Consider the following 12,290-nt stretch of genomic DNA (forward strand, 5'->3'; position numbering starts at 1 on the left):
TTTGGCATATAAAGCTTACACATTTTTCTGCATCCAGTAGCAATTAGGTAACAAAAACAGTGAGCGGCTTAGATGGGGTACAAATTGAAATAACACTGTCCAGCAGCAAAAGAACCATAGCTAGTAAGTGACCAACACTGTCCACACACGCATCATACAAGACCAAGACCTCATCAGGCCACACCCTAGCGTATGAATAGACTAACACTGTCCACACACGCATCATACAAGACCAAGACCTCATCGTCGATGTCGTCCATGGATGACTCCTACTCCATCCAAATCAAACAAACAAATGAGAAGGGGCTGAGATACAGAGCTAGCAACCAATTTTTACAGAGAAGTTCTAAAATTTTCTGGGTTCATATATTCAGCATGTTGACAAACAGAGGCAGTGTAGCGCACTAGGCTAGAGCTTAGAGCTATGCATGTACATTGATTGTTATAGCAGTGCAGCGACAACTACTTGTTTAGATGCATATAAATCATCTCCTTGCTTGAAGTAGAAAGAAAGCAGAGTAAAAGGCCCTGAAGATGTTGACTACTCACTTAATTAGAAGGTAGTGAGAGAATCCCTTGCCCAGTTGGGACGAGTTTTAGACCGGCGGTGGAACTTGTTCTTGCCTGTTGAGGATCCTCAATGGACAAGAGAATGAAGGCATCATCAGCTGACACACAAAAAAGGGCTCTCTGAAAACTAAAACGACCATGGGGGTGCTGCTGCTTACCCGAGCTAGGAGCCGTCCGGAGGGGAGTTTGCCCTCGTACACGGCATGGTCGTTGGCCCAGCTCGGCTGCACCACACCGGAGCAAGCGACCAAGGCACTGGTCTTGCGTCGAGTTGCGTTGACAACGGAAGAAAGTCCGGTCTTACACACAAGTAAAGACTGAATGTTCAGTGGCATGTACGTACATTATAATGGCAGTCCATACAGAATAAAAATGACGCCACTTGTGGCATCAGATAAATTGAACCAAGCGGGCCAATGGATCAATTTGACGGACAAATTAACCCAAAAGCATGGCATGTACGACATCCATCCATCCAACCAGCAAGCATCAATTAAAGTGCTTATTCATTCATTCATTTATTCATTCAGGAGACATGATGAGATGGATAAAGTGAGCAATCTAACCTAACAATCAGTCCATAAACAGTAGGCAATGGAATTAATTAAGCCAGAATCTGGGCATGGAGATGCAAAAGCACAAGAGAGGAGGAAGAGACCGAGAGGTGCATTCAGATTGAAACTGAACTGAACTGCACAATGGCAATCAACACCACCAGAAAGAAGAATTGCAATCAATCAAATTGGCAAGCTAGATAAGATGTGCTCACCATGTCCACCTGCAGTAGGCAGAGGAGGAGGGAGCAGCCATGCGTCGTGCACCTGCAACAGCAGTAGCAGCTCGTCCGGAGCAGCCTGCCCTGCACATAAAACGAACCAATGAGGGGAGGGGAGGGGAGATGAAGAAGATGGCCTGCAGCCGCACGCACCGTGGTCGGGGTCGGAGATCCGTCGCCGGAGATGGCCTGCAGCCGTCGTCCGTCGCCGGAGGTTGAGGCGTCGTACCTCCATGGCTAGGCTAGGCTAGGGTTTCTGGCATCTCCGTCCTGGCTTCTGCCGGCCCTGCATGGATGGTCGCGGCTCAGGTCGACGACGGGACGATGCGCCGTGGATCTGGATCTGGGCGCTCCTCACCTCCCTGGAAGCTTGCCGGAGAAGGTCTTCCCTTCCCTCCCCTCCTCTCCTCTACTGGGAGAGAAGAGGAGAGAAGAGAAGAGAAGGTGAGGTGCGGCGGCGCTGCAGGGAGAGGAGGCCACCATGACCGGGCTCCTCCTGCTGCCATGGTCGCCATGGCATCGGGCTAGGGTCTCGGCCCGACCGGGCAGACAGAGGAGAGGATAGGAAGGTCGCCGGCGCGGCATGGATGGGGAGAGGAGGCCGCCGGAGAGGTGACGCGGAAGAGGAGATCGGCGGCGGCGTTGGGTGAGAGCCGGAGGAGAGGCGGGTGGCTGTGTCAGTAGGAAGGGGGAGGGGAGAGAACGTGTACGCGGGGGGGGGGGGGGGGGTCTACTGGCGCACCGTGGGAGTGGTGCGCCATTACCCACCACTCCCACGGTGCGCCATTAGTAGTTTTGAAAATAAAATAAAAAATAATTTGAAAAAAAATGAAACAAAATTAGTAATGGCGCATCAGGGAAGTGGTGCGCCATTACTAGTTTAACTAGTAATGGCGGATTATCCCCTGGTGCGCCATTATTAGTTTTGAGAAAATAAAAAAAAATTTACTAATGGCGCACCGTGGATGTGGTGCGCCATTAGTATTTGCACACTAATGGCGCATCAACACATGATGCACCATTACTATTTAGTAATGGCGCACCACATGCATAGTGCGCCATTAGTGTCCATATTGGCTATAACTGTTTTTCTAGTAGTGCTAGGGAGGCGCAGGCGGCGTCGAGGTCGGGGTTGGGGCTCAGGCGCGCGGCGGAGGGCGGCAATGTAGGGCGGCGTCGATGTCGAGGGCGGGGGCAGCGTCGAGGGCGTGCGGAGGGCGATGGGAGAGCACGCGGCGGCCAACGGCGGTGAGAGCAGATGAGTTCGATTTGGGGGAAGTGGCCGTGGGGAAGAAGAAGCGCGTGGTTAAGTCAAAAATAGCAGTAGCGCATTCCAGGAAAAGCGCTACTGCTACATTAGCTATAGCTAATTTAGCTATAGTGCTGGCTGACAAAACGCGCTACTGCTAAGTTAGCTATAGCGTCTGTCCTGAAAACACGCTGCTGCTACGCCTTTCTCCTTTATTTTCCTTTTTCATTTGTTTTCCTTCACATTTTCTTTTTGTCCTTCCCCTTTTTCTATATCTTTCATTTTCATTTACTTTTCTATATGTTTTTCATTTTATTTTCCTTTCATTAGCAGTACGCTTTCTGCGTGAAACACGCTGCTACAACAACCTTAGCAGCATCGCGCTTTGCTTAAGCTCGCTACTACTAATGGTAGCCTGGCGAGAATAGTAGGGGAATTGAAGTTGTAGCGCTTCTTTCCTGAGACGCGCTACTGCTATAAACTTAGCTGCAACACGTTTCTTTGCCACGCGCTAGTGGTAAGTAGTAGTAGCACTTGTTTTTGTCACGCGCTACTGGTAAGATTCTGTGTATAAGGTTTTCCCTAGTAGTGCATTAGCATGAAAAGTGACATTTGTTGGGGAACGTAGTAATTTCAAAAAAATTCCTATGCACACGCAAGATCATGGTGATGCAAATCAACGAGCGGGGAGAGTGTGTCCACGTACCCTCGTAGACCGAAAGCCGAAGCGTTAGCACAACGCGGTTGATGTAGTCATACGTCTTCACGATCCGACCGATCAAGTACCGAACGCACGGCACCTCCGAGTTATGCACACGTTTAACTCGATGACGTCCCTCGAACTCCGATCCAGCCGACCTTTGAGGGAGAGTTCCCTCAGCACGACGGCGTGGTGACGATGATGATGTTGCTACCGACGCAGGGCTTCGCCTAAGCACCGCTACAATATTATCGAGGTGGATTATGGTGGAGGGGGGCACCGCACACGGCTAAGAGATCCAAGAGATCAATTGTTGTGTCTAGAGGTGCCCCCCTGCCCCCGTATATAAAGGAGCAAGGGGGGAGAGGCGGCCGTCCAGGAGGAGGCACGCCAGGAGGAGTCCTCCCACCGGGAGTAGGACTCCCTCCTTTCCTAGTTGGAGTAGGAGAAGGGGGAAGGAGGAGGGAGAGAGGAAGGAAAGGGGTGCGCCGCCCCCCTCCTTGTCCAATTCGGACTAGAGGGGGAGGGGGCGCGCGGCCTGCCCTCGCCGCCCCTCCTCTTCTCCACTAAGGCCCATGTTGGCCCATTAAACCCCCGGGGGGTTCCGGTAACCCCCGGTACTCCGGTAAAATCCCGATTTCACCCGGAACACTTCTGATATCCAAATATAAGCTTCCAATATATCAATCTTTATGTCTCGACCATTTCGAGACTCCTCGTCATGTCCTTGATCACATCCGGGACTCCGAACTATCTTCGGTACATCAAAACACATAAACTCATAATATAACCGTCATCAAACTTTAAGCGTGCGGACCCTACGGGTTTGAGAACTATGTAGACATGACCGAGACACGTCTCCGGTCAATAACCAATAGCGGAACCTGGATGCTCATATTGGCTCCTACATATTCTTCGAAGATCTTTATCGGTCAAACCGCATAACAACATACGTTGTTCCCTTTGTCATTGTTATGTTACTTGCCCGCGATTTGATCGTCGGTATCTCAATATCTAGTTCAATCTCGTTACCGGAAAGTCTCTTTACTCGTTCCGTAATACATCATCTCGCAACTAACTCATTAGTCACAATGCTTGCAAGGCTTATAGTGATGTGCATTACGGAGAGGGCCCAGAGATACCTCCCCGACAATCGGAGTGACAAATCCTAATCTCAAAATACGCCAACCCAACAAGTACCTTCGGAGACACCTGTAGAGCACCTTTATAATCACCCAGTTACGTTGTGACGTTTGGTAGCACACAAAGTGTTCCTGGGTAAACGGGAGTTGCATAATCTCAGTCATAGGAACATGTATAAGTCATGAAGAAAGCAATAGCAACATACTAAACGATCAAGTGCTAAGCTAACGGAATGGGTCAAGTCAATCACATCATTCTCCTAATGATGTCATCCCATTAATCAAATGACAACTCATGTCTATAGTTAGGAAACTTAACCATCTTTGATTAACGAGCTAGTCAAGTAGAGGCATACTAGTGACACTATGTTTGTCTATGTATTCACACATGTATTATGTTTCCGGTTAATACAATTCTAGCATGAATAATAAACATTTATCATGAAATAAGGAAATAAATAATACTTTATTATTGCCTCTAGGGCTTATTTCCTTCAGTCTCCCAATTGCACTAGAGTCAATAATCTAGATCACATCGCCATGTGATTTAACATCAATAATTCACATCACCATGTGATTAACACCCATAGTTCACATCGTCATGTGACCAACACCCAAAGGGTTTACTAGAGTCAATAATCTAGTTCACATCACTATGTGATTAACACCCAAAGAGTACTAAGGTGTGATCATGTTTTGCTTGTGAGAGAAGTTTAGTCAACGGGTCTACCACATTCAGTTCCATATGTATTTTGCAAATTTCTATGTCAACAATGCTCTGCACGGAGCTACTCTAGCTAATTGCTCCCGCTTTCAATATGTATCCAGATTGAGACTTCAGAGTCATCCGGATCAGTGTCAAAATTTGCATCGACGTAACCCTTTACGACAAACCTTTTTGTCACCTCCATAATCGAGAAACATATCCTTATTCCACTAAGGATAATTTTGACCGCTGTCCAGTGATCTACTCCTAGATCACTATTGTCCTCCCTTGCCAAAATCAGTGTAGGGTATACAATAGATCTGGTACACAGCATGGCATACTTTATAGAACCTATGGCTGTGGCATAGGGAATGACTTTCATTCTCTTTCTATCTTCTGCCGTGGTCGGGCTTTGAGTCTTACTCAATTTCACACCTTGTACCACAGGCAAGAACTTGTTCTTTGATTGTTCCATTTTGAATTACTTCAAAATCTTGTCAAGGTATGTACTCATTGAAAAAAAAACTTATCAAGCGTCTTGATCTATCTCTATAGATCTTGATGCTCAATATGTAAGAAGCTTCACCGAGGTCTTTCTTTGAAAAACTCCTTTCAAACACTCCTTTATGCTTTGCAGAATAATTCTACATTATTTCCGATCAACAATATGTCATTCACATATACTTATCAGAAATGTGGTAGTGCTCCACTCACTTTCTTGTAAATACAGGCTTCACCACAAGTCTGTATAAAACTATATGATTTGATAAATTTATCAAAGCGTATATTCCAACTCCGAGATGCTTGCACCAGTCCATAGATGGATCGCTGGAGCTTGCATATTTTGTTAGCACCTTTAGGATTGACAAAACCTTCTGGTTGCATCATATACAACTCTTCTTTAATAAATCCATTAAGGAATGCAGCTTTGTTTATCCATTTGCCAGATTTCATAAAATGCGGCAATTGCTAACATGATTCGGATAGACTTAAGCATAGATACGAGTGAGAAACTCTCATCGTAGTCAACACCTTGAACTTGTCGAAAAACTTTTGCGACAATTTTAGCTTTGTAGATAGCAACACTACTATCAGCGTCCCTCTTCCTCTTGAAGATCCATTTAATATCAATGGCTCGCCGATCATCGGGCAAGTCAATCAAAGTCCATACTTTGTTCTCATACATGGATCCCATCTCAGATTTCATGGCCTCAAACCATTTCGCGGAATCTGGGCTCATCATCGCTTCCTCATAGTTCGTAGGTTCGTCATGGTCAAGTAACATGACCTCCAGAACAGGATTACAAAACCACTCTAGTGTGGATCTCACTCTGGTTGACCTACGATGTTCGGTAGTAACTTGATCTGAAGTTACATGATCATCATCATTAGCTTCCTCACTAATTGGTGTAGGAGTCACAGGAACAGATTTCTGTGATGAACTACTTTCCAATAAGGGAGCAGGTACAGTTACCTCATCAAGTTCTACTTTCCTCCCACTCACTTGTTTCGAGAGAAACTCCTTCTCTAGAAAGGATCCATTCTTAGCAACGAATATCTTGCCTTCGGATCTGTGATAGAAGGTGTACCCAACTGTCTCCTTTGGGTATCCTATGAAGACACATTTCTCCGATTTGGGTTTGAGCTTATCAAGATGAAACTTTTTCACATAAGCATCGCAACTCCAAACTTTAAGAAACGACAACTTTGGTTTCTTGCCAAACCACGGTTCATAAGGTGTCATCTCAACGGATTTAGATGGTGCCCTTTTTAACGTGAATGCAGCTGTCTCTAATGCATAACCCCAAAATGATAGTGGTAGATTGGTAAGAAACATCATAGATTGCACCATATCTAATAAAGTATGATTATGACGTCCGGACACACCATTACACTGTGGTGTTCCAGGTGGCGTGAGTTGCGAAACTATTCCGCATTGTTTCAAATGAAGACCAAACTCGTAACTCAAATATTCTCCTCCACGATCAGATCGTACAAACTTTATTTTCTTGTTACGATGGTTTTCCACTTCACTCTGAAATTATATGAACTTTTCAAATGTTTTAGACTTTATGTTTCATCAAGTAGATATACCCATATCTGCTCAAATCATCTGTGAAGGTCAGAAAATAACAATACCCGCCGCGAGCCTCAATATTCATCGGACCACATACATCAGTATGTATGATTTCCAACAAATCAGTTGCTCGCTCCATTGTTCCGGAGAACGGCGTTTTAGTCATCTTGCCCAAGAGGCATGGTTCGCAAGCATCAAGTGATTCGTAATCAAGTGATTCCAAAATCCCATCAGCATGGAGTTTCTTCATGCACTTTACACCAATATGACCTAAACGGCAGTACCACAAATAAGTTGCACTATCATTATTAACTTTGCATCTTTTGGCTTCAATATTATGAATATGTGTACTACGATTGAGATCCAACGAACCATTTTCATTGGGTGTGTATATAAGGTTTTATTCATGTAAACAGAACAACAATTATTCTCTAACTTAAATGAATAACCGTATTGCAATAAACATGATCAAATCATATTCATGCTCAACGCAAACACCAAATAACACTTATTTAGGTTCAACACTAATCCCGAAAGTATAGGGAGTGTGCGATGATGATCATATCAATCTTGGAACCACTTCCAATACATATCGTCACTTCATCCTTAACTAGTTTCTGTTCATTATGCAACTCCCGTTTCGAGTTACTACTCCTTAACTAGTTATTATGCAACTTGCTTCCCGTTCTTCTTGAAGTTCCCCTTCTTTCCCTTTGCCCTTTTCTTGAAACTAGTGATCTTGTTAACCATCAACACTTGATGCTCTTTTCTTGATTTCTACCTTCTCCGATCTCAGCATCGCGAAGAGCTCGGGGATTACTTTCGTCATCCCTTGCATATTATAGTTCATCACGAAGTTCTATTAACTTGGTGATAGTGACTAGAGAACTTTGTCAATTACTATCTTATTTGGAAGATTAACTCCCACTTGATTCAAGTAATTGTAGTACTCAGACAATCTGAGCACATGCTCACTGGTTGAGCTATTCTCCTCCATCTTATTGGCAAAGTACCGTCAGAGGTCTCATACCTCTCGACATGGGCATGAGTATGAAATACCAATTTCAGCTCTTGGAACATCTTATATGCTCTGTGGCATTCAAAACATTTTTGAAGTCCCGGTTCTAAGCCGTAAAGCATGGTGCACTAAACTATCAAGTAGTCATCATACCGAGCTTTTGCCAAAACGTTCATAACGTCTGCATCTCCTCCTGCAATAGTTCTGTCACCTAGCGGTGCTGTTGGAAATATGCCCTAGAGGCAATAATAAAATGGTTATTATTGTATTTCCTTGTTCATGATAATTGTCTATTGTTCATGCTATAATTGTATTAACTAGAAACCGTAATACATGTGTGAATACATAGACCACAACATGTCCCTAGTAAGCCTCTAGTTGACTAGCTCGTTGATCAATAGATGGTTATGGTTTCCTGACCATGGACACTGGATGTCATTGATAATGGGATCACATCATTAGGAGAATGATGTGATGGACAAGACCCAATCCTAAGCATAGCACAAGATCGTGTAGTTCGTTTGCTAGAGCTTTTCTAATGTCAAGTATCATTTCCTTAGACCATGAGATTGTGCAACTCCCGGATACTGTAGGAGTGCTTTGGGTGTATCAAACGTCACAACGTAACTGGGTGACTATAAAGGTGCACTAAAGGTATGTCCGAAAGTGTCTGTTGGGTTGGCACGAATCGAGACTGGGATTTGTCGCTCCGTATGACGGAGAGGTATCTCTGGGCCCACTCGATAATGCATCATCATAATGAGCTCAATGTGACTAAAGAGTTAGCCACAGGATCATGCGTCACGGAACGAGTAAAGAGACTTGCTGGTAACGAGATTGAACGAGGTATTGGGATACCCACGATCGAATCTCGGGCAAGTAACATACCGATAGACAAAGGGAATTGTATACGGGATTGATTGAATCCCCGACATCGTGGTTCATCCGATGAGATCATCGTGGAACATGTGGGAGCCAATATGGGTATCCAGATCCCGCTATTGGTTATTGGCCGGAGAGGTGTCTCGGTCATGTCTGCATGGTTCCCGAACCCGTAGGGTCTACACACTTAAGGTTCGGTGACGCTAGAGTTGTTATGGGAAATAGTATGTGGTTACCGAAGGTAGTTCGGAGTCCCAGATGAGATCCCGGACGTGACGAGGAACTCCGGAGTGGTCCGGAGGTGAAGATCGATATATTGGACGAGGGTATTGGAGTCCGGAATTGTTCCAGGGGTACCGGGTGACGACCAGCGTGTCCGAAAGGGGTTTCGGAGGCCCCGACAAGCGTTGGGGGGCCTTATGGGCCAAGGGGAGGGGGCACACCAGCCCACTAAGGGGCTGTGCGCCACTCCCAACCCCTCTCACGTAACATGGAGAGGTGGGGGCGCCTCCCCTAGGGCAGCCACTCCTCCCGGCTTGGGTGGCAAGTTTCCCAGGGGTGGGGGCGCCCAAACCCATCTAGGGTTTCCCCTGTGGCCGCTGACCCTCCCCTAGGGAACCCTAGGGCGCCTCCTCCACCCCCCTTCCCCCTATATATAGTGAGGGAGAGAGAGGGCAGCCGAACCCCTTGCCTGGCGCAGCCCTCTCCTCCTCCAACTCCTCCTCCTCCTCCGTAGTGCTTAGCGAAGCTCTGCCGGAGAACCACGAGCTCCATCGCCACCACGCCGTCGTGCTGCTGGAGTTCTCCCTCAACTTCTCCTCTCCCCTTGATGGATCAAGAAAGGAGGAGACGTCCCCGGGCTGTACGTGTGTTGAACGCGGAGGCGCCGTCCGTTCGGCGCTAGATCAGATCTTCCGCGATTTGAATCGCCGCGAGTACGACTCCATCAACCGCGTTCTTGTAACGCTTCCGCTTAGCGATCTTCAAGGGTATGAAGATGCACTCCCTCTCTTTCGTTGCTAGCATCACCTAGATTGATCTTGGTGACACGTAGGAAAATTTTGAATTATTGCTACGTTCTCCAACAGTGGCATCATGAGCTAGGTCTATGCGTAGATTCTATGCACGAGTAAAACACAAAGTAGTTGTGGGCGATGATTTGGTCAATTTTCTTGCCGTTACTAGTCTTGTCTTGATTCGGTGGCATTGTGGGATGAAGCGGCCCGGACCGACCTTACACGTACGCTTACATGAGACAGGTTCCACCGACTGACATGCACTTGATGCATAAGGTGGCTAGCGGGTGTCTGTCTCTCCCACTTTAGTCGGATCAGATTCGATGAAAAGGGTCCTTATGAAGGGTAAATAGAAATCTGCATATCACCGTTGTGGTTTTGCGTAGGTAAGAAACGTTCTTGCTAGAAACCCATAGCAGCCACGTAAAACATGCAACAACAATTAGAGGACGTCTAACTTGTTTTTTCAGGGTATGCTATGTGATGTGATATGGCCAAAAGGATGTGATGAATTATATATATATGTGATGTATGAGATTGATCATGTTCTTGTAATAGGAATCACGACCTGCATGTCGATGAGTATGACAACCGGCAGGAGCCATAGGAGTTGTCTTAATTTATTGTATGACCTGCGTGTCAATGAAAAACGCCATGTAATTACTTTACTTTATTGCTAACCGTTAGCCATAGTAGTAGAAGTAATAGCTGGCGAGACAACTTCATGAAGACACGATGATGGAGATCATGGTGTCATGCCGGTGACGAAGGTGATCATGCTGCGCCTCGAAGATGGAGATCAAAGGCGCAAGATGATATTGGCCATATCATGTCACTTTATGATTTGCATGTGATGTTTGTCATGTTTACATCTTATTTAATTAGAACGACGGTAGCATAAATAAGATGATCCCTCACTAAAATTTCGAGAGATGTGTTCCCCCTAACTGTGCACCGTTGCGAAGGTTCGTTGTTTCGAAGCACCACGTGATGATCGGGTGTGATAGATTCTAACATTCGCATGCAACGGGTGTAAGCCAGATTTACACATGTGAAACACTTAGGTTGACTTGACGAGCCTAGCATGTACAGACATGGCCTCGGAACACAAGAGACCGAAAGGTCGAACATGAGTCGTATAGTAGATACGATCAACATGGAGATGTTCACCGATGATGACTAGTCCGTCTCACGTGATGATCGGACACGGCCTAGTTGATTCGGATCATGTATCACTTAGATGACTAGAGGGATGTCTATCTAAGTGGGAGTTCATTAAATAATCAGATGAACTTAATTATCATGAACATAGTCAAAAGGTCTTTGCAAATTGTGTCGTAGCTCACGCTTTGGTTCTACTATTTTAGATATGTTCCTAGAGAAAATTTAGTTGAAAGTTGATAGTAGAAATTATGCAGACTGGGTCCGTAAACTGAGGATTATCCTCATTGCTGCGCAGAAGGCTTATGTCCTTAATGCACCGCTCGGTGTGCTGAACCTCGAGCGTCGTCTGTGGATGTTGCGAACATCTGACATACACGTTTTGATGACTACGTGATAATTCAGTGTGTAATGCTAACGGCTTAGAATCGAGGCGCCAAAGACGTTTTTGAAACGTCGCAGAACATATGAGATGTTCCAAAGACTGAAATCGGGATTTTAGACTAGTGCCCACGTCAAGAGGTATGAGACCTCTGACAAGTTTCTTAAGCCTGCAAACTAAGGGAGAAAAGCTCAATCGTTGATCATGTGCTCAGATTGTCTGAGTACTACAATCGCTTGAATCGAGTGGGAGTTAATCTTCCAGACGAGATAGTGATGGTTCTCCATAGTCACTGCCACCAAGCTATTAGAGCTTCGTGATGAACTATAACATATCAGGGATAGACATGATGATCCCTTGAGCAACTCGCGATGTTTGACACCGCGAAAGTAGAAATCAAGTAGGAGCATCAATTGTTGATGGTTAGTAAAACCACTAGTTCCAAGAAGGGCAAGGGAAAGAAGGGATACTTCATGAAACGGCAAATCAGTTGCTGCTCTAGTGAAGAAACCCAAGGTTGAACCCAAACCCGAGACTAAGTGCTTCTGTAATGAGGGGAACGGTCACTGAAGCAGAACTACCCTAGATACTTGGTAGATGAGAAGGCAGGCA

The sequence above is a fragment of the Aegilops tauschii genome, chromosome 1 (assembly GCF_002575655.3).
Source record: "Aegilops tauschii subsp. strangulata cultivar AL8/78 chromosome 1, Aet v6.0, whole genome shotgun sequence".
Lineage (NCBI taxonomy): Eukaryota > Viridiplantae > Streptophyta > Magnoliopsida > Poales > Poaceae > Aegilops > Aegilops tauschii.